Source organism: Choloepus didactylus, chromosome 3 (genome assembly GCF_015220235.1).
Source record: "Choloepus didactylus isolate mChoDid1 chromosome 3, mChoDid1.pri, whole genome shotgun sequence".
Taxonomy (NCBI): Eukaryota; Metazoa; Chordata; class Mammalia; order Pilosa; family Megalonychidae; genus Choloepus; species Choloepus didactylus.
In genome coordinates this window covers 202,823,069-202,846,916 of record NC_051309.1, presented here as the reverse complement: position 1 = coordinate 202,846,916, position 23,848 = coordinate 202,823,069, and the positions used below count along the sequence as shown (strand labels likewise).

Sequence of the window (23,848 nt, the reverse complement as noted above, 5' to 3'; positions counted from 1 at the left end):
ATCTTGGATACCAGAGCAAGGGGGCATTTTGATAATCCTGCCCTTCTTGGGAGCATGTCCAGTTTGATGAGTGACCCAGTAAGATGGGTGCTAGAATGTACCTGCTTCCCTGTCAGTTTCCTCTCACTACTTCTGTGGCTCCAGAAGCAATTGCCCTGTGTAATTGAGTGGATGCTTGGTCAATGACTCCCAGGCTCTCAGGACCAGGAAAAGGTGGAATCTTTACATGTTAGCTCAAAATACCTCTTTGGCTAAAATTGTCATATCAGTGAAGTAGGATTATGTTTTAAAAGTTGAATTACTGATTCATTTTTTTCCCTTCCTTCTACATGTGTGGACCCAGCCTAGCTATCTGAATTGGCAATCTAAAGTACATTTTCTAAATGTCCCTTTTCTTATTTTTTTTTTGGCCTTTCCACAACATTCATCCAAAAAGAAAAAAAAAGTATAATGGAATTTCTCAGAAACAGTTAGAGAGCCAAAAAGTGTGCTAAATGCATTAGGTTTATGTCAGATCTAGGATCTAAGGGAAACAGAAGAAATCCAGGAAAAGTTTAAAAATCAGATGGAGTCTAAGAGGAAGCAGTCTTTGGGTTACTGCCTTAATGAAGCGGGAATGATGCAGTGAGGATTATAAGTCACTCGTTCCCCAATTAGATCTCATTTTCCCTGACAGCAAAATAAAACCTTGTCTCCACACAGCAATAAAATTCATATTCCACTGATCACTCAGGTTTTTATTGCTGATTAGGTTTCCTGAATAAAGAAAGTTCAGTAGTAGCCCTAATAAAAAAGCTTCAAATTTGATGGATGGAGAGAGTTTGAGCCTCATTTAATGGGCCTATTCCAATGAAGGTCTTTAAGAAGCTTGCCAAATTGAACTTGAAATAGTTTCTGGAGATCCAACCTGGTGGTTTTCACAGCTGGCAGGCTTTTGAGAACACGGAGAATTGTAGATGGAAGGCCATCGGCCAGGTAGAGTATGGGAAAGGTCAGCGGATCTGGACTGTGGCCCTCACCTGTCCACAGGTGGCTATATGATTCCAAGCAATCCACTTTATACCATGGATCCTAGTTTCATTCACTGAAAATGGGAAGATTGAACTAATGATCTCTTCCAGGTAAAACCTCTATAGTTCTAAAAACAGGACAAGCCAAGTGTTCTAACAACGTTGAGTTGAGCCTCTCTTCTGAGGGCATTTTAGCCAAAATGACCACAACAAAAATAGTATGTGAGAAATGGGTGTTTTGGCGCCACTGCTCATGAGGTATCTCGCTCCCTAAGATGTTCTGTTCCCATGGCTGCCCAGGCACAGGGTCGTGTGTGGTAGACCAGTTACCTCTGCTTAGACCTATGACAGCACTCTCTTGAAAACATAGGAAGGGGTACCAAGTTTCTTTAAGGAAGCAAAGGTAAAATAGCTGCAAGAATTTAATGCTCCAAGATCCTCTGATTTTTGTGTCTGGAAAAGACCATATCTCCCCATAGAAACAGCAACATTAATTGATTTGAGATTCCAAAGTTCAGATACTTGTGCATAGTTTGTAATCAGGAAAAAATAAGATAAGCCCTGTTCCTTCTAACCTATGTGTGTGATGGTGATGGGAAGGGACCCTCGATTGTTTTCTGCAAGTGAGCTCCACAAAAGGGATTTTTGTCAGTTTTGTTCACTGCTTTGTCTCTACTCTTGGAGCAAAGGTTGACACAGAGTTGGATTCAATAATGTTTATTGAAGAATAAATTAACACATTGTAAGTAATCATATTATTCACAACCCTTGCTGGCAATTAATTGCTTATTAAAATATTTGTAAAATTATTTAAAAGTTTAATAATGTTAACATTTTATGTCTTTAAAATAACAAGAATAATTTAAAAATGAAAAAATGTGTACTATTTTAGCAACATTATGAAGAAATGGGCTTTTAAAATGATATTCAGAGTATTATCTTCATTGGCAATTTTTTGTGATAAAATAGGTTATAAGTTTAGAAAACTGACTTAGAACCAAATTCCTAAGAGACAAACCATCTGTTAGCTGAAGACTACACACATGTAAAGATTACCAGGCCATGAAGAACTCAACAGAGAACTTTTTAGCAAATTATCAGCCATTATTTTTTACAACATGAGACTACAGGGTGGATGTGGAAAAATTATGACTCTCTTTTTTTCTAGAGAAGAGAAATCCATGATTCTTATGTGTACTTGGCAATAGAGACTGGACATGGAAAGAGGGTGTGATGGGGGTGAGGGCAGGGAATGGAAAATCTGGTCAATAAGAGACTGTTCTTGGTTTTCTCCAGGAACAAGTGTCCTGTGCATTCCTCTCCTCTATGGCCCTCACTTTTCCTCCCTTCCCCCTCTTTCCTCCTCCAAGGAGCACAGAAATGAGAAGGGACAGGCAGACACTGGCTGGAAGTGGAACACGGGGTTCAGTAGGAGCCTGGCCCAGTTGGCACCGAGCAGCTGGTTGAGGGAGCCACTGTGCATAAAGTCCTGCCATTCTACCAGGCACTGGCAGCTCTGTAGAAATGTAAACCAAAGGTAGCAAGCCATGGGAATGAGGGGTGCCAGTCACCACCCAGGCCCTAGACAAATGCAGTGTAGGCAGAGTTCTTTCCTAGCCATGCCCAACTTCCTATATGAACTCCTCTCTCTCTCTTTCTGTTTCTCTCCCTCCCTCTCTCTCTCTCTCTCTTTTTCCTTCCTTCACAACAAACACCAGATGTGTCTGGAGAAAATCAACTTTCCACATCACCAGAACCGCAAGCTCCTGGTTACCTTCTTCTCCTTTTTCATTGTAAAAACTTCCATTCAGAGATCCTATGTGTATTAGTTAGGGTTTTCTAGGGAAACAGAATCAATGAGAGGTGTCTCTGACTAACAAATTTGTAAAAGTGACTCACACAACTGTGGGTATGCATGAGTCCAAATTCTGTAGAGCAGTCAGCAAACTGTCAACTCCAAGGAAGTTGTCCAATGAACTCCTCAGGAAACGAACCGGCAACTTCGACGAACTCCTCAGGAAATGAACTAGGATCTTCGACGATCGTGTTCGATTAACTCCTCAGGAAACGCTTCACTGGGCAGCTGAAGAAGAAGTGAAGGTCCTCTTTCTGTCTTGCTTATAAGTCTTCAACTGATTAATTGGATTAAATCCAGCCAATTGCATTCTCTCATTGTGGGAGACATGCCCTTTGATGAGTCATCAGTCACAGCTGCAGTCAATTGACTGATGATTTAATAAACCAGCCTGTTGGTTTATTAACCAGCTGCAAATGTCCTCGCAGCAATTGTTAGGCCAGGGCTTGCTTGACCAGACAGCTGGGTACTATCACCTGGCCAAGTTGACACATGAACCTAACCATCATACTATGTCAGTTACACACTATGATTACAATAATTTGCACATTAGAATATTACTAATAATCTCAAACCCTCCAATGGGAGGATGTTTGTATCCTAAAGGACATCTAGTGTTCAACTGAGGAGGAATTCTCATTTGTAGCACCTGGGGGAATGGTAATTCTTAGCAGCTGACTTTATGGCACCAGTCTCCCATTCGCCCAAACTCTTCAGATAGGGAATGAAACATAAGGAAATAAACCAACTTAGTTATGGCATTCAGGCTTCACAAAATGGTGAGATAGGCTTTATTATTTCCATTCTTTTTACAGCAAAGTGAAATTCAGGAAATTTAAACAAGTGGACCAAGACTGCATAACTCTAAATTCCAAATATTATATACTTTTTGGTACTTCATTATATCAGAATTTTTTATGTGAACATTTAGAAGTATTAATTTTGAAAGCAAATGCAGAGTTTTTCTATGTATGATGTTGAAACATAGGGTGGTTATATTGAAAATAGCAGGTGGTTAGAAAGTCTTGCATTTGAATCCTAGCTAACTAGTTCTGAGACTATGGGAAGGGTTCTCAAATGCTCTGAAAATCATTATTCTCATCTGTCTAGTAAGGGATTGCAGAGATTTAAATATATTCATATATTCAAATAACTCACACTACTGGGAATAATCCATGTCTAATGTTTCATATTTTTTAGAAGTGGGAAAAAATCCTATTCTATTAAAAATTACACTTATATTTTTTAAAATTATTAGTATGCAAGTAACTCACCATTCCTACCATAAGAACCTGTTTATTATATTATAACTTCACTTTTTAAGATATAACAATTATAATAGTGCAGCAATAAAAATAAATCTTTCCTGGAAACTACAACATACAAAGCTGGTGCTTAAAACAAAAACAAAAACAAAACAAACAAATAAAACACCCTTTAACTGAGGATGTTCTCCCCAAATAAGAAACGTAACTGTATAAATGTTCAAAACAGTTCAAACCCAGAGGTAATGTGAAAGGAATTCTGAGTACTTTTGTTCTATAAGGTTGATAGAGAGTTTATCTTGGGGCCTCTGGGAGAAAGTAAATAAGACACACAATAGGTTCAGTAGTGACTGAAAAATTTGCTTAAAGCTTAGCTTCCTTCCATGATTCCCTGCAAGTGACATCAATCTACATAACTGTCTGATGCATAAAACTTCTGAACAATAAATAAAACCCACCACCCGAAGAAGCTTAACTAGTTAAATGAAGATCATAATTCCTTCTCAGAGACTCCATGAGTTTGAAAATTCAATTCCATCTTAGCACATATTTGTAAGGTCCTCCTACGTGTATTTTTTTTTTGCTAGACAATAGAGAAGATGTGAGAATGATTATAGTAAGTAGCTTCAGGGAATGAAAGCGTGGTGGGAAATTTAGCCCTGTCTACAGCGCAATCAGCCCAGAATGGGTGGTATAAATAAAGTGGTGGAGGAGGCTGGAGGAAGGAGTACTGACACTGCTCAAGGCTTTGGAGAAAATGATGCCTGAATTGAGAGTTCACGAATATATAGAGAGTGGGAGTAAAGTATAATTTAGACACAGAGAGCAACAAGAACAAAGGAGGCCAACATGAATGATGCTTTGAGTAACAGCAAGTTCTTTGGTTTGACTAGAGCAAAGAGTGCATGCTAGTAAGAAGAAGCAATGGCGTTGTAGGAGGCAGAATAATACTGCTTCCCACCCCGTGTCCACATCCTAAACTCCTAGAAGCTATGACTATTTTATGTTACAAGGCAAAGGGGAATCAAGTATACAGATGGAATTAAGATTGCTAATAGGCTGACTTTAACTTAGGGTGATTGTCATGGATTAACAGAATGATCCTTAAAAGTACAAAAAGGCAAAGAGGTCAGAGTGATGAGATGTGAGAAGGATCTGACTTGCCATTACTGGCTTTGAAGATGGAAAAAGGGGCCACAAGCCAATAAAAGTATAGCCTCTAAAATCTGGAAGACTGTGAAACTGTGTAACTCATAACATTCTTTGAAATTTGCTCTCTAACTGCTTGTTAAATTGCTTTTGGAAAGTTACCAAGTCTATGTATATATGTTATATTCTACAATAAAAACTACGATTTAAAAAATAAAGAACAAACAGACAAAAAAACAGATTCTCTCCTTGGAGCCTCCAGAACAGAAGGCAGCCCTGCAGATGACTTAATTTTAGCCCAGTGCCACATCACTCCTGACCTATAAAGCTGCAAGATAATAAATCTGTATTGCTTTAAGCCACTAAATTTGTGGCAATTTGTTACAGCAGCAAAAGAAAACTAATGCAGAGATGAAGAGTGGAAAGACTGGCTGGGGCCAGATTGGAAAGTCTTAGGGGCATCTCAGAGATATTTGGATTTTATTCTAACCATGGAATAGCATAAAAAGAAGTCATGTGAATTGTATTCTGCTTTGGAAAGTTAAATTTGGTAGCAATGTATATAATACTCTGGAGGAGAGATAGGAGGTAGGAAGGGAAAATCATCCAGGGGTCTGTTGCAATAATATAAGATGCTGAATTGGTTCTATATATCTGGAGATGGACAGGAAGGATGCTAGATAGAAACATTTTGGTGACCATTCAATAGCTGGTTTGGGCCTATTCCCCAAACCTCAGAAACTGAATTAAGGGAACCAATTAGAGTCTCCTTTTTCAGATTTTATTATGGATACCTTTCAGATAATTTTTTATTAATTTTTTTCTCCTAAGAGAAGCAAACATGTTGAATATTAAGTTTAGAAAAGATTGTTTTGATAAAGCAATTTTATGTGACTGAGTTTCTGGTTAGGAAACAAAAAAAAAGTGTGCATGCTTGGGGGAGTACCTAGACTCAGAAACATATCAGTGCAGCCACTCTGCCTAGAACTCTGGGTGATGTGGAGGTTTTCCCAGGTGTGATGACTTTCTCAACCATGGCCCAACTGGGCTTGTATCAATGCAATGATACTTCTAATTTATCTGAATAAACCTGGTTCCCCCAAAGAATTTGAGAATGGGAAAACCACCTTGTGTGCATTACATGCATTCACTCATTCAAAAAATATATATAACTAAAGGTCAAATCTTTGCTGGACATTGGGGAGAGCACGTCCCTACCCTGAAGTTGCAGAGAATCTTTGAGGAGGGGAAGCAGAGTTCGTTACTGAAGGACAGTGCGATAAGGGCAGGCACAGAGCAAGGTGGGAACCCCAAGCTTGAAACCTGGTGGATGAGCAAAGGCTTCAGAGAGGAGTTGAGTTTTGAAGGTTGCAAACGAACTACCGAGACAACAGGGGAGGTGAGAAGAATGACTCCACACTTTTGGAAATGGAATGAATTGAGGGGAGAGAAGAGAACACTAAAATAATGCAATTAGTAACCTCAGAGGGACTTGAGAAGAAAAAGAGAAGGTAGATTCTGACAGAGAAGCAAAATCCTGTGGAAAAGGAACAATAAATAAGAAGAAAAATTCTATGAAAATTAAAACTCTGATGGCTGAAGTTAAAAAACATCATAAAGGTGCACGAAATAAATGTAACGGAAATGCTCCAGACAAAGAACAAGAAGAAAACATGAGGAAAAATTTAGAGTTCAGAATATTGGTCCAAGAGAGCCAACGTTTGTCTAACGGGAAATATAGAGAAAGAGAACAGCAAAAATGGAGAGGAAAAACACAAAGGTAACAATTGAGAAAGGACATGCATCTTCAGATAAAATGGTCTCGTGAACCACTGAATAAGGTAGATGAAAATAAAATTTAATTCAACCTAAATGTAAAGAATGTGAGATCAGTGTTACAGAACAGCGTGCAAATGTCAATAACCTTTAAAAGTTTTAAGGTAAAGATATGAGTAGAAGCTGGAAGATGAAGAGTAGGCACCAAGGTTAGGAACACAAAATTCCTCTCCTTCCAGAGGGAGATGTTGACCTACTTCTAAATTCCATAGGCCAAAAAATAGAGTTAAGTATATATTATGTAAAGTTATAAACACAACTAGTAAATAAACTTAAATTTAAAAAATGTTCTGTAAGAGACTGGAGGGGGGAAAGAAAGAGAGAGAGTTTAAATGAACTACAGATAATATTTAATATTGATGAATCAAGAAATGAATGAAAACTGAATGTTGAATTATGACCATAACCACCAAAAGAATTAAAAAATTTTTAAAATGTTTATAAAGATTGCATCTACAAAGAAGAATTTGAGGATACGAACAGAAAGAGAATTTAACATTTTAATTTATAACCTTTTCTACTATTGTAAGTTTCAGTACTCTATGTAAGAACTGGTTTTAGAATAAATAAATATCCATGTGGATAAGCAACCATTTATAAACTGAATTAAAAAGGATTTATACTCCAAATTCTAGTTACTGATGAAAAGCTATAATACAAAAGTCAGCAAACATTCCTGTGAAGTATCAGAGAGTAACTATTTAGGCTTTTGGGGTCAGTCTCTGTCACAACCACCCAAGTTTGTCATTGTAGTGCGAAAGGAAGAAGAATGGCTGTGTCCCCCAAAAAACTTAATTTATAGGCACTAAAATTTAAATTTTATTTAATTTTCATGTCAAGAAACATTATTCTTCTTTTGATTTTTTTTTCACCTATTCGAAAATGTAAACACCGATCTTAGTTCATGGGCCATACAAAAATAGGCAGCAGGTTGAGTTTGGCTCTCCTGCTGCAGTTTGCTGCTTCCTTCTCTAATAGACTGAATGTTTCTGGCTACACAACAGCCTTCTTCATTTCCCTCCTTCTGGGACTAGGCCCTTTTCAGTGTAGAAAACATCCCACATGGTTATGGTGGTGCTGATAGACCACTGACGGCATTGGAAAAGTGAGGACAACCCACCCAAGCAGTAAACCTCAGTCCCCACCCCAACTCTTGACTAGCTATGTGAGTCAAGACACGTCCAGGGACTTTGGGTTAGACTATCAGAAGAGAGGTATTCCCTTTCTCTGGGATTGCTTTCCTATCAGAACTACCAGTAACCACGCATGTGATCACCAAAGATGACCTCCCCGAGAAAGATACAATTAGGAGAACAGAATCAAGAAAAGCAGGGTAAAGGGCATTCCTGAGGGTAACTTTGAATCCCCAGATCACATCATGTTTCAAGCTAGTCACCCCTAGAATGCCCCAGTTGGAAAGCCAATAAATTTATTTTTTAGGAAAAATCATATTTGTTTGATACTATTGCTTACAATTGAGGGGTTCTTGATTGATTCGTAAGTAATCCAAGCCAAAAGAAAACTTTACTAATGGTATTTGCTCCCTCATAAATATTCCTAAGAGCACTGAAGATGTCTAAGTCAAAAAAACCTTTTCATAGGGGCAAAAATACTTTCATATGTACATACACCTACATAAACACTACTTCTATATTTAAAGCTGCCAAAAATTTCAGTCAAATAGGGCAGGTACCCCTAGGCTTTAATGCACCAGAATTGTTTCAATTCATTGTTTTTCATAAGAAAGATTTTATTTCCCCAGTTCATCAGAGAGTGTACTTGGAGAAAAATCTGTTGATATTCCCCTTGCTGAGTTTTAAACAGCCTGAGTACATGTGATATATCTTTTGTAGTGAGTACTTTAGAGAAAAAGCATTGCTTTTAAATCTCATGCATGCCCCAAATGGAATGTGAAATAAATTCCACCATGAATGAGCCCCTGCCATGTCTAGAAACTGAATTGTAATAGGCAAGGTTTCTCCAAGACAGGCCTTTTTTTTTTTTTTTTTTTTTTTTTTTGTAGTCTTAAAAGCAGCTCAGCTAAGAGGATTGATAAAATTTAAATCTCTCTAGCAGATTTCATGTAAAGCAGTAAGTTTATACACCCATGCAATTCTTGTGGCAAACCTGTAAGTAATTCAATCTAAGTTTTCTCAGGAACTCAATTCAGTTCAATTAAAAGGGTGCATTTTACTCAAAGGACAGTTGTGAATAGCAATAACAATAATGCCAAAAACCTTGGATACTGCCCTCTGGGAGTTTGTATTTAATATCTCTGAGTTAAATTCAGTTTCAGAAGGTGGTCTTTGAATTTTTCCATCTTGTTTTTAGCGTATCTCTAAAACTATCAGTATTATAACTAATAGCTTCTAATCAACCAAATCTCCATTTGGCTGGTCACCACATAGGAAGTAAGGAGTGGAAGTTTCCTTTGTGATTCTCTCATCCTTCAAAGGAGATAAACTCTAAAAGAAAATCTTCCTGTGCCTAGAGATCCTTCTCAAACACAATAGGAGTAAAATTAAAGCTGTAACACCAGCTAATCATTTGTTGAGCACATACTACATGCCAGACACTCAACCAGCTTTTCATACATTATCTTCTCCTTTAATTCACACCATGATCTCAAGAGTGGAGATCTTATTATTTCCATTTCGTGGATAAAGAGCCTGAAGGTTGGTGAGGTTAATTAACTGAAATAAGGTCTCAAAACCCTTAAACAAAGATCCACAATTCAAACCCAGGGCTGTCACCAAAGCTCTGCTCTTTCCACTATGCTGCACTTGCCTGAGACACTGCACCCAGGGCCTAATATTGAAGCTGTGAAGCAGTACATTATAATAAATACAGTTACAGAGGCTCTGGCTTTCTTTCTTCTTCCACACCTCAGACCATTCCAGGAAACATTAAAGCTGGATCTTCAACCTGAGAAAAGTGTTCCCAGAGGCACTTCACCTGCAATCGACTGAGGATAAGAAAGCATTCCACACGGCACGCCACTCTTAACTAAGCCCACAGAGAACACCGCTTCGCCGCTAACAGGGTTTCATGGCTGGGCAGAATGCTAACCAGACGGCCAAAGGGACATTCACATTAACAGGTAGGACTTGCAAATATCGGGCACCTGAGTAAAAGTCATGTACTGTGAACCAGCTGCTATGCATGCACAATATGAATCGAAATATGCAAAATAAATAGCTGAACATGCAAATTGTTTAAAAAAAAAAAAAACGTTTTGCAAATGCGAACACAAATTGAGGCTGTCCAAGCAAGAACTGTGCAAATAAAGCATTAGGACATTCAAGTTTCATCTCTTCAGTTCTAACAATTTTACAGCTTCTCTTAATGTGTGTATGAATATTTTATGTGTGTTTTAAAGGAGACAGTGTATTACCTTTCTTAAAATTCTCTATGGATGGCAGATTTCAGCAGGAATTTTTTTCTCAGATGTGTAAACTTTCCTGAAATATTGAACCATATTCTCAATATCCAGTGCTAGGGATGAGGCAAACCAGTGTCATTCTTTTTAAGGAGTTGTTGTGACAAGGGAAGATGCACCCCTCTTCTGATTATGTATATTCTAATTTGCTTCAGAGATCCTTGTCTCCCAGGCACCCCACTGAGATGGGGAGAATTTAATGTTCTTAAGATGTAGAGAAGAGAGTTATACATGCTTAATCTTGGTTCCCTGTTTAAGGCCTTTGATATAATATATTAAACTGTCCCTAAAAATTAATTTGCTTGCTGTGCCAGTTTGAATGTATTGTGCCCCCAAATGCCATTATCTTTGTGGTCTTGTGTGGGGCAGACGTTTTGGTGATGGTTGGATTTGCTTGGAATGTGCCCCACCCAGCTGTGGGCAATGATACTGATGAGATGTTCCCATGGAGGCGTGGCCCCGCCCATTCAGGGTGGGCCTTTATCAGTGGAGCTATATAAATGAGCTGACTCGGGGGGGAGGAGAGAGAGTGCAGCTGGGAGTGATGTTTTGAAGAGAAGCAAGCTTGCTGGAGAGGAACGTCCTGGGAGAAAGCCGTTTTGAGGCTGGAGCTTTGGAGCAGACGCCGGCTGCCTTCCCAGCTAACGGAGGTTTTCCGGTTGCCATTGGCCATCCTCCGGTGAAGGTACCCGATTGCTGAGGTGTTACCTTGGATGCTTTGTGGCCTTAAGACTGTAACTGTGTAGCGAAATAAACCCCCGTTTTATAAAAGCCTGTCCATCTCTGGTGTTTTGCATTCTGCAGCATTAGCAAACTAAAACACTTGCTTTCACCCATAGGCATCATTTCAGGAAGCACTGAAAAAAAAAAGATGTTTATTCAAGTTCTGAAATTGTAAACTACATGGGTAATTTGGTCCAAAACACTGAATTTTCTGGAGATAGATCAGGCAGACTCAGGTATCTAGACCTCTTAACAAATGTTTACCTATTGGGAAGAGAGACTCATCCAACTGACAAAACCCAATGTCCTTATCATGTTGTGCGAAATAAGCCAGGTGCAAAAGGACAAATATTGTAAGATTTCACTGATTTGAAATAATTACAATAAGCAAATTCATAGAGTCAGAGACTAGAATACAGATTACCAGGGGTGGGTGTGGGGGTAGGGAATGGGGAGTTAATGCTTAGTTGGTACAGAGGTTTTATTTGATTTGATGGAAAAGTTGTAGTACTGGATGGTGGTGGTTGTAGTACAATATTTTGAATGTAATTAGCACCACTGAATTATGTATTTGAATGTGGTTAAAAGGGGAAATTTTAGGTTGTATACATGTTACTAGAATATGAATTTAAATGAAGCCATGAGATTATATAACACAAACAATGACCGTGAATGTAAATTATGGACTACAGTTAATAGCACAATTTTAATAGTATTCCTTCATCAGCTACAACAAAGGTATCACACTAATGTAAAGTGTTAATAACGAGGGGAATGGGGTATAGGGGAACTCTGTATTTTCTGCATGATTTTTCTGTAAACTTACAACTTCTCTAATTTAAAAAAAGGTCCTTAAACATTTGCATGATGTGACCCCAAGAGTTTGACAGGCTGCTTTGGAGCTAACTAGAGGATGCGACTATCTGAACCTGAGTTCTGTTTGCTTGGTCATGAGGGTGTCACTGGAAATTAACAGGGGTACTGTATACTATTTCTATTTTGTTTGAACCATACTAACCTGAGAGTGCACAAATGGGGCCCAGCAACTCTGAAATACTTGTAAGATCCTGGTCTATGGTGAATCCAAGTTCAAGATGATCTTGTGGACGCTCTGAGGTTCTTCTTGCTGATATCTCCTGTGGAAACCTTGAAGTCCCTCTTTCCTTTCCAAGCAAATGAGTTGACTTTATTTGAAACTAATGGAGGTGGGTGAGGTCGCTTGCTTTCCTTCCTCTTTTGGCACTCAGAGTGAATGCTAATTGTCTGTGGATATGTGCACATGTTTAGAACCAAAATACACAAATTATATTCATAATGCTTTTCAGCTTTTCTTTCTTCTCTGTCTAGATCTCAGGACCATCTCACTTTCTTTGAGACTCATGACTCCTTCAACAGAAATAGACTGTGCCTTCAGGTACCTTTTCTGGAAATACTATGGGTTACCTAATGTTTTGTCTCTTCCATAGTGAAGAATACTTCTAAAATTGGCTATGTCATAGAGATCATTTATACAGTTATCTCATTTTATGGATACGGAAACTGAGACCCCATGACCTTTTTTGCTTTCATGTAGATCACACAGTTACAAAGGGGGAGAGCCAGAAAACTGACACAATTTCCTGACTACTAGTTTTGTGCTTTTTTCAAAGCACATTCATACAAAATAATTTAAAACTAGTGGTTGAAAAAAAAAAGCGAACACATAATTCTCTTCCTCCTTTCAAACTACGGACATAGAGGTAGGTTCAAAAAAAGTACATATTCAGGTCTACAGGAACCAGCATTTCACAAATCCAACTGTACCTTGTTTAGTTTCTGCTTAATTCCTTAAATGGTTTTTAAGTAAAATCTATAACTTTTCCCTGAGTTTCATTCTTTTTTTAAAATAATATTTGCAACTAGGCCATATCTGCATCATTTCACTCATTACTCTAGCACATAAAACATTCTCTAAAATCCCTCTCCCACATACGTGTACACACACATACTCACCTACAGCATGTTTAGACCTTGATTGGAGTATTAGGTTTGTATGAAAAAAATCACCCATGAATATATTTGCCATGGAATAGATCTATTTTATGAAAAAGTAATATGTATCCAGTGTGCAAAATTTAATAATGGAAAATTCAGCATCAAGGGTGAAAGGTAGGCAGGGCACGAGAGCCTGGTGGGTGCTCTCCCTAGCGATGATGAGGGGCACCACACACCATCCCAGCAGACAGGAATCTCAGATCCTATTGGTCATTTCATAACAAAGAAAAAAACCACCACCAATAAATCTTATTTCACATAGCTGATCAGAGCTAAAGTTTGAGTTATTTTATTAACATTTTAGATTAAAATATACTGCTACCATAATCCATTGCTTAAAAGACTAGGAGTTATTACTTTTTTTTAGAACATTAGCAGTCATAAAATAATAATCAGGGACATAGTTGCTTTTCTGAATGCCAGAGAATGACATTGAAAATTCTTCAAAATTACTACTTTGATGTATACTTCCTGCTGCTTCTGGCTGAATTAATTATCTTCCTGAATTGTGGCTGCTTGAAAATGAATGCAATCAAATTTATTTTACATTTCCTTTTCTTTTTAGGTTCCAGTATTTATTGAAATGCAGTATCACTTTTGTTTTTTGGTCCTGTATGTATTGTGAGATATTTATTTTAACATTAAATCTGTGTGCTTCCTTGTCAGACATGTATCAGTATTCACTGACAAAAATATGTCTTTTTATCCATGAAATTTTATAACAACTTTTTTTTCAGTTTTTTCATAATATTACTATATAACCAGGTCTTATGAACTCTTTCTGGTTTGAATATGCAATATATATGCTATTCCGCTTCAAAACCACTTTAAATTCCAATTCAATGTATGTATGATGAAAAATACTTAATATTTTTTTCAAAAAATTGTCCTGTGTAATTAAGAAGCATCTTATGTGTGCAGCTTGCTCTCATATGTTCAGAAGACAGAGCAATAGATGATGGGTAATAGATAGGAAGGGAGGGAGGGAGGGAAAGAAAGAAATTGTGGTTGACAGGATTGTAAAGTTGGTGGATTGGGGTATCGGGGGAGGGGAGTCAGGGTATGCTGGAGTTCTGTGTATGGGGTTTGTATTGTTTTTGCAACTGTTCCTGTAAGTTTGAATTTATTTCAAAATAAAATTTAAAAAAAGAAATATTTTATACTTCAACTAGTCTTAAACATTGGAAAATTGATACTTTGATAATCTGTAGTTATGTTAATACAGTAGCCATAAACCACATGTGCCTATTTAAATGTAAATGAATTAAAGCCAAAAAAAATCAAAACCCAGGTCCTCAGTCACACTAGCAATATTTCTAGTTTTCAGTAACCACGTGTGGCTAGTATCTACTTTATCATATAGTGCAGACATATAGCATTGCTATCACTGCAGAAAGTTCTATGGGAGAGCACTGGTCTATAGCATCAATGTGAGAATTCGAAGGCAGGAAAAAAATAGGATTCCTCAAGAAGCACATGAATGTGGTCCACTTACATATTCCAAAGAATAGATTTTAGAATTCTCTACAACAAAAGTCAAGAGAAAAGGGAAAATAAAGGATTTGGATATTTTGCATAAGATACTAAATATTCTGACGTCCCTTTCCTAATTCCTTCTGTTTCTTCTGTTCTAAGCTCACTAAGTTCACAATCAAGTTCATGTGGACCCAGTAGCTATACTGTCCATTGCCTTTTCCACTTACTTCAGGAATTTGCATACTTTCCATCACATACCCAGCCTGCATGCCATGGTGTGATAATCCTTAGTTACATTGCTCAGAGTGTTCATTTCAATTAGGGATTTAGCCAGCTTTCTGCAAACATCCAGATCTAATTCTAAATTGCATGGTACATAAAACATTAACATGTGAGCATTATATAGAGACTTTTTTTATTCATGTTATTGAGTGATGCTAGATGGTTAGAGTGACAAAAATGCTTTTATATAGAAGCATTACATTTTTAAATTACATATAATTTTTAAAAAAATCAATACTTTGCCATTATTGTAGGTTAATTAAAGGTATAGATTAATTTTATATTACATTTGAATCTGTGCTCCGGAGCGAGGGAGGGAAGCCTAAGAAAATTCATGCAACATATCACTTCTGCTGATCCAAAAATAAGTTATTGAAACTGCTAGTGAAAAGACGCAAATTTTGGCTCTAATTTAAGTTTCCCTTTCCTGCCAATCCTAATTTCCCACTTCTAGTTTCAACATGGCTGTTAGATAAGAAAAATGGTCAAAGTATGGCTACATAATTTGTCATATAAATTGCTCTGGGTCAGTGCTCGAACACCATAGGGGACAGATGGTGGCTGTTCAGGGACCTTCCTAACAAATGAAATAATATTTTCAAAGATGCAGGGTGCCTCCAGTCAACAACAGGAAAAGGTTTAGGTATTTTTCTACAGAGATTAGCGTTGAAAAGGCAGATACTCTTAGGAAATAGTTTGACTTCAATATTGTAACTAATCAGTCAAAAACCCACTAAAATGACCCATGGAATCTGCCAGGAGAGTAACTCTCTTTAGAAGTGGAGATACTACTCCTATCTCTTCCCAGTCATCAAAACGAAAAGAGTTTCACTTTACTATTTCTCAGCAGAGAGTTCTTTCTTATAGAAATAAGAAACGGTACACAGAACATGTTTAAATTGTAAAGCTCATTAAAATTATGTTAATAGAATAGAATAGGCTATGAAATGGCCTAACTATTATAAGAATGTTCATTTAACCATAATACACCAACCTACAATGGAGAAATTCTAATGCATATTTTTGCAGGAGTAAAGATAAACACAATCAATAAAAATGATAAGGAAGAGGGAAAGGATTGGATGAGTTTCAATTACCAACACTTTTTAAAAACTCTTTCCACTTTTTTTTTGGCAGCATATTTTTTTTCCTTATTAGTAAAGTTGTGGGTTTACAGAACAATCATGAATGAAATAAAGAATTCCCATACACCACCCCACCACCTATGCCTTGCATTAGTGTGGGACATTTATGATGGATGATAGCATATTTTTTATAATTGTACTGTTAATTAAAGCCCATAGTTTAACTTAGTTCACTGTTTGAGTATGGTAGCTCCCTGCTACCATATATTCAATCTAATATTTCCTTTTATAATCACATTCAGATGCATATTTCAGTGCTGTTAATCGCTTTCACAATGTTGTGCTTCCAACACCACCATCCATTACCAAAACATTTCCATCATTCCAAATAGGAACTCTACATCTTAAGCCTTAACTTCCCATTCCTTATCCCCAACCCATCCCCTAGTAATTTATGACTCTGTGGGTTTGCTTATTTTAATTGTTCCAGATCAGTGAGATCATACAATATTTGCCCTTTTGTGGCTGGCTTATTTCATTCAACATGATATCTTCAAGGTTCATCCATGTTGTCGCATATATCAGGACTTCATTCCTTTTTGTGGCAGAATAATATTTTGTTGTATGTATATACCACATTTTATTTCTCCATACATCAGTTGACGGACACTCAAGTTACTTCCAACTTTTGGCAATTGTGAAAAAATGCCTCTATGAACACTGGTATGCAAATACATGTTCAGGTCCCTGCTTTCAATTCTTTTGGATATATACCAAGCAGTGGGATTGCCAGGTCATATGGTAGTCTAACCATAGCTTTCTGAAACTTTTTCACAGTGGCTGCAGCATCTTACATTGCCAGCAGCAATGAATGAGTGTTCCTATTTCTCCACATCTTCTCCAACACTTATTTTCCTTTTTTTTTTTTCAATAGCTGTCATTCTAATGGATGTGAAATGGTATCTCATTGTGGTTTTGATTTGCATTTCCCTAGTGGCTCATGATGTTGATATATTTTTATGTGCCTTCTGGCCATTTGTATATCTTCCTTAGAGAGATGTCTATTCAAGTCTTTTGCCCATTTGTTAACTCGGTTGTTTGTCTTTTTGTTGTTAAGTTGAAGGGTTTCCTTATATATTCTGGATTTTAAACGTTTTTCAGATATGTGGTTTCTAAATATTTTCTCCCATTGTGCAGGTTGTTGTTTTACTTTCATGATAAAGTCCTTTGAGGCAAAAAAGAGGTAACAGTGGGCATGCTTGTCTTATTCCTGATCTTGGTTGGAGAGAAAGCTTTCAGCCTTTCACCATTAGGTACAATGTTAGCTGTTCGGTTTTCATATATGTCCTCTACTATATTGAGGAAGTTTCCTTCTAGTCCTAGTGTTGTAAGTGTGTTTATCAAGAAGTTGTGCTGGATTTTGTCAAATGCCTTTTCTGCCTCAACTGAGATGATCAAGTGTTTTTTTTCCCCCCTTCATTCTGTTAATGTGGTGCATTACATTAATCAATTTTCTTATGTTGAACCAATCTGCATACCAGGGATAAATCCCACCTGATCATGATTAATAATTATTTTCATATGATGTTGGATTCAGTTTGCTAGTATTTTATTGGGGTTATTAGTATAGGTACCCCAGTTCTCTTTTGGTTACTATTCGCATGGTATATTTTCCCCCTCCTTTCACTTTCAACCTACTTGTATCTTTGAATTTAAGGTGAGCCTGTTGCAGAAAGCATATAGTTGGGTGATGCTATTTTATCCATTCTGCCAGTCTCTACCTTTTGACTGGAGAGTATAATCCCATTACATTTAAAGTCACTACTAATAAAACAGAAGTTTCTTCTTCCGTTTTTCTATTTAGCCTTTGTATGGCTTTATTACTTTTTTTTTTGTTCCCTTGTATATTTTTGGTTTCATTAATTTGTAAACCATAAAAATTCAATTTCTTGTGTTGTACCGTATTGGGTGTCTTCTCATTTCTATCTGGATATGTTTTTCATCTATTTTCCTTAGATTACCTTGGGGTTAAAATTTAACATCCTAAGTATATAATGATCACATTTGGTTTTATGCATGCCAACTTAACCTCAACAGATACACGTATACATTTCTGATACCCCCTGTGTGCCCCTACCTTTTGTTTTGGTGCTTATTACTTCTATCTTTGTACACTGTATATTCAAAAACATAGATTTACCATTACTTTTTAAAATTTCTTTTTATTGAGGTAAAATTCACTTAACATAAAATTCACCCTTTTAACTATTTTCAAGTGTATAATTCAGTGACTTCCAGCACATTCTCAATGTTGTACCACCATCACTATCTAATTACAGAACATTTTTATCACCTCAAAAAGGAACCCTAAGTCCATCATCAGTCATGCCTCATTACCCCTTTCCCCAGCCCCTGAAAACTATTAATCTGCTTTGGATTTGCCTATTCTGGACAGGTCATATAAATGGAATCAAACAAAATATGGCATATCCATACAAAGGGATATTATTCTGCCATAAATAGGAATGATTTACTGATACATGTTACAACTTGGTATCTTGGAATGAAACTATCTACAAATGGCCACACATTGTAAGATTCCATTTATCATTACTTTCTATGCATTTGCATTTTAGCACCTGTAGGAAGTAAGAAATGGAGTTATATACTGAACAATGCACGATAATAATACTAGCATTTATAATTACCCAAATAGTTTCCTTTACTATAGGTCTTTATTTCTTTATGCCACTTTTAATGTCTTGTTTGCTTTCCCTTCAGGCTGAAGAACTCCCTTTAGCATTGTTTGTAGTGCAGGTCTAGAAGCAGTGAACTCCCAAAGCTTTTGTTTATCTAAGAATGTCTTAATGTCTCCCTCATTTTTTAAAGAAAGTCTCAGTGGATATGAGATTCTTGGCTGGCATTCTTTTTCTTTCAGCACTTTATTTCAACACACTTCCTTCTTGCCTCCATGGTTTCTGTTAAGAAATCAGCACTCAATCTAATTGGTACTCTCCTGTGTGTAACTTGTTATTTTTCTATTTCAGATTTCAGAACTCTCTCCTTGTCCTTTTGCACTGGGTAGTGTGATCAATATAGGATGGGATGTATTTTTCTTCATGTTTATCCTATTTAGTGTTTTCTGGACTTCTTGGATGTTCATGTTCATGTCTTTGCTAAGTTTGGGAAGTTCTCTGTCATTATCTCTTTGAATATTCCTTTTATTCCTTTCTCTCTTTCTTCTCCTTCTGGGACTCCCACAATGCATACATTGGTATGCTGATGATATCCCAGTGGTATTTTAGTGTATTTTTGCTTTTAATATTTCTTTTTTCTTTCTGCTCCTCAACCTGACTCACTTTAAGTGTCTTGTCTTCAAGTTCACTATTTCTTTCTTCTGCCAGCTCCAATCTGTTCTTGAAACTGTCCTGGGAATTTTTTATTTCATTTATTGTGGTCTTTAACTCCTATAGTTCTGTTCGGTTCCTTTGTAAAATTTCTATCTATTTACTAAGACTTTCATATTGCTCATTCATGTTTTCCTAGTATCCTTTAGCTCTCTCTCTCTGTATTTTCCTTCATCTCCTTGAGCATTTTTAAGATCACTTTTTTTAAAAGGCTTTGTTAGGTATGTCCACATTCTGGCCTTCTTCATTGGTGTTTTCTGGATTTTTATCCTCTTCCTTTAGATGGGCCTTCTTTTCCTGTCTTTTTGTTTGTTTGTTTGTTTCTCCTGTGTTCTTTCATTGCACACTGTACATTTTAATATTTTAAACTGTTAACTCTGGGATTTATTCCCTAAGATGTCTATTTCTTGATTTTGTAACCAACCGGTGATAAGACAGAAATTTTTTGAACTTCTGCCCTCCTATCAGCAAGGGCTGCCCAAAATGAATGCAATAAACATTGTTTTCCCTGTCTTTCTGGGCCTCTGTCTTGTCTTGAGCTTTTGCTCATTAGTTATTTTGGAGTTTTCTTTTTTATAGCCTTATGATTGTCCCCTCTGTTTCCTAGGAGACAGACTTCTGTTTCCTGGTGTCTGAAGCTGGCAGGCCTTTGCCCCACACTGTCCGCCTCTATCGTTTCTTCCGTGCCTTTCATTTCCTCAAGCTGCTTTGCCAGACAGGTGCATTCTGGGAGGAGTGGCACACCAGAGAGGACTCTCCCAAGTCAGTGTTTCCCAACCAAAACAGGATCAGGAACCCTCAAAGGGGGCACAGATTGGCTCCAAATTGCCCTCAGGAGGAGATCAGGAAGGACACCAAGAGCTTCTCCAACGGCTTCTCAGAACTGAGCTTTCCTAGTCTGCCCAGCAAATGCAGCCCATCAACTAACTATCCTCTGCAGCCCTGAGGAAGTTCCAAGTATTTAAGTCTCCATTGTCACTGCACCATGGAGGGCTGAAGCAATGGCTGCCACCATCCTTGTTAGAGAAGGTTAAACAATGGCTGCTGCACTTTCCATCTGGGTGGCTGAAACAATGGTCACCCTCCAAGCTGGCTCCTGCTGTGAGCTGGGGGGATGGGCACAGGAGGCTGCTGTGGGAAGAGAGCAATTTTGTGTTCTTTACTGTGATGTAACAGCGTATTCCTCCCACTCTTCCCTGGATGCCGTGTAGTGTTCTTCTGGCCTCTGGAGTGTCAAAGTACTTGTTTCAGACAGTTCCTGCCTGTTTAATAGTTGTTTTGGTGGAAGGACTGAGTCCCAGAGCTCTCTACCCCATCATCTTTACACAATCCTCTCTTCTACTTTCTCTTTAATCTTTTCTCACTTACTTGATTTCTTCAGTTATTTACTCTGGAAGAATTTCAGAAAAAGGAAAGAAATGATGAGCAACATAATTTTTAAAAAGTGAGTAAGTGATAAGAAGAATGAGAGAAAGTTAGGTGCCATGTAAATTTTATATAATCAATAAATTGTATATGTGTGTATTGATATTCTACCATATCTCCAGCCACATGCTGTGCTCTAAAAGAGACACTGATTTTAGCAAATTAAATCTCATTGGGGTAGGCAATATATACAGTATGACAAATAACTTCTGGTATCATGTGCAGCAAAAAGTAATTCATTAAAACATATGAAAAATTATATAATTAATACATATTGTTTGTGCCAGATTATGTGGTGTACAAACATATCTTTATCATGTGGTTATAGTTCAATAATAGTTCTAAAAAGCGAGAGAGCCACATTTAGCTGGAATCACCCTAATGAAAGATATAGAATTCATTCGAGGTTGATGGATTATTGAAATACATACAGGAAGAAAAGAGGGAGAACCATCCTCCAGGGCTAAAAAGAAACTGAGTCATGGTGCACATCTCCATTCAGAAGGCAGTTCAGGCTTAACTGAAGAAGCAAAATTTTGCACATGAACTCTACAGTTAGAAAGATAAGTTTACAAAGTAGTCTAGCTAGAGACCAGATTGAGACCCCAAGTATGCCTGAGAAAGCAGGCAAACTTTCTAATTTAAATGGCAGATCAGACATAGACATTTTTCTCAGATCCACTAAGACCTTGGTGAAATAAAAGCCTAGAAGAACAAAAAGGAATAAACCCAATTCATCCAAGATAATGGAAGAGATGCGAGGTCAACAATGCATTATTTCAGCAGGTTCCCAGAAGTGGAGGGGCAGGGATGTACAGTCTGTACTAGGGAGGGGCTGGAGAGGAAGTGGAGCCAACCCTACTTTCAGGTTGGGAAGACACTCGGGGCTCAGGGTCAGCAGGTACAGGGGGGGCTCAGACTGAGACATGCGGCTGAAGAGACCCAGAATAATTAGATCAGCATGTACACCTCAATTCCCATTCAAAAGGGAGAGCAAAAAGAAGTGGCTATTATCCCAGGCTTAAATCCCAGAAGCTCTTCTCCAAAGAAATTGAGGGGAACTTTTGGGGTTTAACATGGACGTGGGCATTTGAGAATGAATCTTTCTTTGTTTTACTATTCGAGGACGGTACAGTTTGATAGCCAGCTCCGAGTCAACTCACCATGCTGTGAAGTCTGACAGCACCGTGTGCCTCCCTTAACATACCCCCAAGTCATCTTTTTCAGTTGAGTGGGAGACTTAGCCAGAAAAGAGCCATACTTACAGAGCTGCAAATGAAACTTGCACCAGATACTCAGCTTCTATTTTGAACATGGGTTAATAAGCGGGAGTGTGGAATTGCGTGTCAGCATCTCAGCAAATGTTATGCTTCTTTCTCTGCATAGACCAGAAGCCTGGAAACTACATTTCTTTGACTGGCTCAGTGGGAGGCATTTGCACAAGATCTGGAAGTTGTGAGAAGACAGAGCCATTATTGCTCCAGCAGAGGTGAGCCAGGTGGGCTTCAGAAGACAGCCGAGGTGAGCAGGGGTGTGTAGAGCAGAGCACAAGAGCGCTGTGTGTGCATTCTCTTCTGAGTCACTCACTGCTGTGGTTCCTGCCCTCTGATTTTCTGAACACCAGGTACAGTATCCTGGTCCTAAAAAAATACCTCAGTGCTTCCAGTGGTTTCGTAAGTTTCTGATTTCCAGTGTTTGATTACTTCCTGCAAAGAAATACCCATGGTCATTTCACTGCCTGAATGAAATTTGACCAATTCTGCAGAAGAGAATCAACAAATAAAATTAAAACAAAGATTAAAAGATCAAATAAGTGAAAGAATTTCTGGTACTGGAGTAAAGAGAGCTGATTTAGAAAATAAGATAATTGAAAAAAAATAACTTAAAAATTTCAGTTACCATGCTTAGATGTATTAAAAATTATATTACATCTGTGAAACAAAAACAAGATATTATAGAAAAGAAATGGAAAACTAAGGATCTCTCAGATATTTAAGAATGACTCAACTTGAAGACGATCATATAAAAATGTAGCTTATGAGGGGTGGCAATGTGTTTGGGAAAGCCATATGGACCACATTCCCCTTTGTCCAGTGTATGGATGGATGAGTAGAAAAATTACTCTTTTTCACTCTAATTTTTATTCTTATTATTTTTGTGTGTGTGGTAATGAAAATGTTCAAAAATTAATTTTGGTGATGAATGCACAACTATATAATGGTACCGTGAACAATTGTACACTTTGTATGACTGCATGGTATGTGACTATATCACAATCAAATTGAGTTTTATAAAAGAGAATGATTCAATAGAAATACATGATTAAAATGCCTGACTCAATAGAAGGATTACAAAACAAAGTTTTTAGAATGATGGGAAATGTTTTGGTAATGGATGGTGGTGATGGTAGCACAACACTGTAAACATAATTAACAGCACTGAAATATATATTTGAATGTAGTTAAAAGGGGAAAAGTTAGGTTGTATATATAGTAACAAAATAACTTTTTTTTTTAAATCCATGGACCTGTACTTCACAGAGAACCGTTAGTGGAACGTGTGCTATAGTTAATAGTACAATTATAAAAATGTGCTTTCATCATTTGCAACAAATGTTCCACACCAATGCAAGGTGTTAATAATAGGGTGATATATGGGAATCCTGTATTTCATGCATGATTGTTCTGTAAAGCCAGTACTTCAATAATAAAGAAAAAAAATTAAAATAAACACAATTGAGAAAATCTAAAAGAAAAATAAGAAGACAGAGAGATTGGAAAAGAAAGTGAAAGAAAAAATTGAGAAAGATACTTATCAAAGAAGTGATGTAAGTGGTTGTCCAAGAATTAAAGAATTATAGAT

At 37.4% G+C, this 23,848-nt stretch overlaps 1 long non-coding RNA gene across 1 annotated transcript; it reads left to right on the top strand.

The window, feature by feature from the left end:
* The first annotated feature begins 10,131 nt into the window (after positions 1 to 10,131).
* LOC119530086 lies at positions 10,132 to 22,471 on the top strand. The gene is made up of 3 exons (XR_005216020.1): positions 10,132 to 10,215; positions 12,625 to 12,691; positions 22,373 to 22,471. It is a non-coding gene; the product is annotated as an uncharacterized LOC119530086 (long non-coding RNA).
* Positions 22,472 to 23,848: the final 1,377 nt, after the last annotated feature.